Raw genomic sequence first — 5,000 nt, 5'->3', positions numbered from 1 at the left:
TGACGTTTTGCTCCGCTCTCGACGGTCACCGCGCAATGCAAGAACAGGCCAAAAACTGGCCAAAACGGCCCAAAAACGGGCCAAAACTGGCCATTTTTGGCTGCACGAGCGAGCGGCGAGCGGCGGACAGCGAGCGAAGCGAGAGGCAGCACCGTCCCTGCTATACGAAAGCCCCATCCAGCCCTGTGCCACCCGGGGGGTTCCAGGGTGCTGAGATGGCTGACGTTTTGCTCCGCTCTCGACGGTCACCGCGCAATGCAAGAACAGGCCAAAAACTGGCCAAAACGGCCCAAAAACGGGCCAAAACTGGCCATTTTTGGCTGCGCGAGCGAGCGGCGAGCGGCGGACAGCGAGCGAAGCGAGAGGCAGCACCGTCCCTGCTATACGAAAGCCCCATCCAGCCCTGTGCCACCCGGGGGGTTCCAGGGTGCTGAGATGGCTGACGTTTTGCTCCGCTCTCGACGGTCACCGCGCAATGCAAGAACAGGCCAAAAACTGGCCAAAACGGCCCAAAAACGGGCCAAAACTGGCCATTTTTGGCTGCACGAGCGAGCGGCGAGCGGCGGACAGCGAGCGAAGCGAGAGGCAGCACCGTCCCTGCTATACGAAAGCCCCATCCAGCCCTGTGCCACCCGGGGGGTTCCAGGGTGCTGAGATGGCTGACGTTTTGCTCCGCTCTCGACGGTCACCGCGCAATGCAAGAACAGGCCAAAAACTGGCCAAAACGGCCCAAAAACGGGCCAAAACTGGCCATTTTTGGCTGCACGAGCGAGCGGCGAGCGGCGGACAGCGAGCGAAGCGAGAGGCAGCACCGTCCCTGCTATACGAAAGCCCCATCCAGCCCTGTGCCACCCGGGGGGGGTTCCAGGGTGCTGAGATGGCTGACGTTTTGCTCCGCTCTCGACGGTCACCGCGCAATGCAAGAACAGGCCAAAAACTGGCCAAAACGGCCCAAAAACGGGCCAAAACTGGCCATTTTTGGCTGCGCGAGCGAGCGGCGAGCGGCGGACAGCGAGCGAAGCGAGAGGCAGCACCGTCCCTGCTATACGAAAGCCCCATCCAGCCCTGTGCCACCCGGGGGGTTCCAGGGTGCTGAGATGGCTGACGTTTTGCTCCGCTCTCGACGGTCACCGCGCAATGCAAGAACAGGCCAAAAACTGGCCAAAACGGCCCAAAAACGGGCCAAAACTGGCCATTTTTGGCTGCACGAGCGAGCGGCGAGCGGCGGACAGCGAGCGAAGCGAGAGGCAGCACCGTCCCTGCTATACGAAAGCCCCATCCAGCCCTGTGCCACCCGGGGGGTTCCAGGGTGCTGAGATGGCTGACGTTTTGCTCCGCTCTCGACGGTCACCGCGCAATGCAAGAACAGGCCAAAAACTGGCCAAAACGGCCCAAAAACGGGCCAAAACTGGCCATTTTTGGCTGCACGAGCGAGCGGCGAGCGGCGGACAGCGAGCGAAGCGAGAGGCAGCACCGTCCCTGCTATACGAAAGCCCCATCCAGCCCTGTGCCACCCGGGGGGTTCCAGGGTGCTGAGATGGCTGACGTTTTGCTCCGCTCTCGACGGTCACCGCGCAATGCAAGAACAGGCCAAAAACTGGCCAAAACGGCCCAAAAACGGGCCAAAACTGGCCATTTTTGGCTGCGCGAGCGGCGAGCGGCGGACAGAGAGCGAAGCGAGAGGCAGCACCGTCCCTGCTATACGAAAGCCCCATCCAGCCCTGTGCCACCCGGGGGGTTCCAGGGTGCTGAGATGGCTGACGTTTTGCTCCGCTCTCGACGGTCACCGCGCAATGCAAGAACAGGCCAAAAACTGGCCAAAACGGCCCAAAAACGGGCCAAAACTGGCCATTTTTGGCTGCGCGAGCGAGCGGCGAGCGGCGGACAGCGAGCGAAGCGAGAGGCAGCACCGTCCCTGCTATACGAAAGCCCCATCCAGCCCTGTGCCACCCGGGGGGTTCCAGGGTGCTGAGATGGCTGACGTTTTGCTCCGCTCTCGACGGTCACCGCGCAATGCAAGAACAGGCCAAAAACTGGCCAAAACGGCCCAAAAACGGGCCAAAACTGGCCATTTTTGGCTGCACGAGCGAGCGGCGAGCGGCGGACAGCGAGCGAAGCGAGAGGCAGCACCGTCCCTGCTATACGAAAGCCCCATCCAGCCCTGTGCCACCCGGGGGGTTCCAGGGTGCTGAGATGGCTGACGTTTTGCTCCGCTCTCGACGGTCACCGCGCAATGCAAGAACAGGCCAAAAACTGGCCAAAACGGCCCAAAAACGGGCCAAAACTGGCCATTTTTGGCTGCACGAGCGAGCGGCGAGCGGCGGACAGCGAGCGAAGCGAGAGGCAGCACCGTCCCTGCTATACGAAAGCCCCATCCAGCCCTGTGCCACCCGGGGGGTTCCAGGGTGCTGAGATGGCTGACGTTTTGCTCCGCTCTCGACGGTCACCGCGCAATGCAAGAACAGGCCAAAAACTGGCCAAAACGGCCCAAAAACGGGCCAAAACTGGCCATTTTTGGCTGCACGAGCGAGCGGCGAGCGGCGGACAGCGAGCGAAGCGAGAGGCAGCACCGTCCCTGCTATACGAAAGCCCCATCCAGCCCTGTGCCACCCGGGGGGTTCCAGGGTGCTGAGATGGCTGACGTTTTGCTCCGCTCTCGACGGTCACCGCGCAATGCAAGAACAGGCCAAAAACTGGCCAAAACGGCCCAAAAACGGGCCAAAACTGGCCATTTTTGGCTGCGCGAGCGAGCGGCGAGCGGCGGACAGCGAGCGAAGCGAGAGGCAGCACCGTCCCTGCTATACGAAAGCCCCATCCAGCCCTGTGCCACCCGGGGGGTTCCAGGGTGCTGAGATGGCTGACGTTTTGCTCCGCTCTCGACGGTCACCGCGCAATGCAAGAACAGGCCAAAAACTGGCCAAAACGGCCCAAAAACGGGCCAAAACTGGCCATTTTTGGCTGCACGAGCGAGCGGCGAGCGGCGGACAGCGAGCGAAGCGAGAGGCAGCACCGTCCCTGCTATACGAAAGCCCCATCCAGCCCTGTGCCACCCGGGGGGTTCCAGGGTGCTGAGATGGCTGACGTTTTGCTCCGCTCTCGACGGTCACCGCGCAATGCAAGAACAGGCCAAAAACTGGCCAAAACGGCCCAAAAACGGGCCAAAACTGGCCATTTTTGGCTGCACGAGCGAGCGGCGAGCGGCGGACAGCGAGCGAAGCGAGAGGCAGCACCGTCCCTGCTATACGAAAGCCCCATCCAGCCCTGTGCCACCCGGGGGGGGTTCCAGGGTGCTGAGATGGCTGACGTTTTGCTCCGCTCTCGACGGTCACCGCGCAATGCAAGAACAGGCCAAAAACTGGCCAAAACGGCCCAAAAACGGGCCAAAACTGGCCATTTTTGGCTGCACGAGCGAGCGGCGAGCGGCGGACAGCGAGCGAAGCGAGAGGCAGCACCGTCCCTGCTATACGAAAGCCCCATCCAGCCCTGTGCCACCCGGGGGGTTCCAGGGTGCTGAGATGGCTGACGTTTTGCTCCGCTCTCGACGGTCACCGCGCAATGCAAGAACAGGCCAAAAACTGGCCAAAACGGCCCAAAAACGGGCCAAAACTGGCCATTTTTGGCTGCGCGAGCGAGCGGCGAGCGGCGGACAGCGAGCGAAGCGAGAGGCAGCACCGTCCCTGCTATACGAAAGCCCCATCCAGCCCTGTGCCACCCGGGGGGTTCCAGGGTGCTGAGATGGCTGACGTTTTGCTCCGCTCTCGACGGTCACCGCGCAATGCAAGAACAGGCCAAAAACTGGCCAAAACGGCCCAAAAACGGGCCAAAACTGGCCATTTTTGGCTGCACGAGCGAGCGGCGAGCGGCGGACAGCGAGCGAAGCGAGAGGCAGCACCGTCCCTGCTATACGAAAGCCCCATCCAGCCCTGTGCCACCCGGGGGGTTCCAGGGTGCTGAGATGGCTGACGTTTTGCTCCGCTCTCGACGGTCACCGCGCAATGCAAGAACAGGCCAAAAACTGGCCAAAACGGCCCAAAAACGGGCCAAAACTGGCCATTTTTGGCTGCACGAGCGAGCGGCGAGCGGCGGACAGCGAGCGAAGCGAGAGGCAGCACCGTCCCTGCTATACGAAAGCCCCATCCAGCCCTGTGCCACCCGGGGGGTTCCAGGGTGCTGAGATGGCTGACGTTTTGCTCCGCTCTCGACGGTCACCGCGCAATGCAAGAACAGGCCAAAAACTGGCCAAAACGGCCCAAAAACGGGCCAAAACTGGCCATTTTTGGCTGCACGAGCGAGCGGCGAGCGGCGGACAGCGAGCGAAGCGAGAGGCAGCACCGTCCCTGCTATACGAAAGCCCCATCCAGCCCTGTGCCACCCGGGGGGTTCCAGGGTGCTGAGATGGCTGACGTTTTGCTCCGCTCTCGACGGTCACCGCGCAATGCAAGAACAGGCCAAAAACTGGCCAAAACGGCCCAAAAACGGGCCAAAACTGGCCATTTTTGGCTGCACGAGCGAGCGGCGAGCGGCGGACAGCGAGCGAAGCGAGAGGCAGCACCGTCCCTGCTATACGAAAGCCCCATCCAGCCCTGTGCCACCCGGGGGGTTCCAGGGTGCTGAGATGGCTGACGTTTTGCTCCGCTCTCGACGGTCACCGCGCAATGCAAGAACAGGCCAAAAACTGGCCAAAACGGCCCAAAAACGGGCCAAAACTGGCCATTTTTGGCTGCACGAGCGAGCGGCGAGCGGCGGACAGCGAGCGAAGCGAGAGGCAGCACCGTCCCTGCTATACGAAAGCCCCATCCAGCCCTGTGCCACCCGGGGGGTTCCAGGGTGCTGAGATGGCTGACGTTTTGCTCCGCTCTCGACGGTCACCGCGCAATGCAAGAACAGGCCAAAAACTGGCCAAAACGGCCCAAAAACGGGCCAAAACTGGCCATTTTTGGCTGCACGAGCGAGCGGCGAGCGGCGGACAGCGAGCGAAGCGAGAGGCAGCACCGTCCCTG

This window comes from Musa acuminata, unplaced genomic scaffold (genome assembly GCF_036884655.1).
Source record: "Musa acuminata AAA Group cultivar baxijiao unplaced genomic scaffold, Cavendish_Baxijiao_AAA HiC_scaffold_126, whole genome shotgun sequence".
Classification (NCBI taxonomy): domain Eukaryota; kingdom Viridiplantae; phylum Streptophyta; class Magnoliopsida; order Zingiberales; family Musaceae; genus Musa; species Musa acuminata.
The sequence above is the reverse complement of the archived record's forward strand: the minus strand, read 5'-3'. Positions refer to the sequence as shown.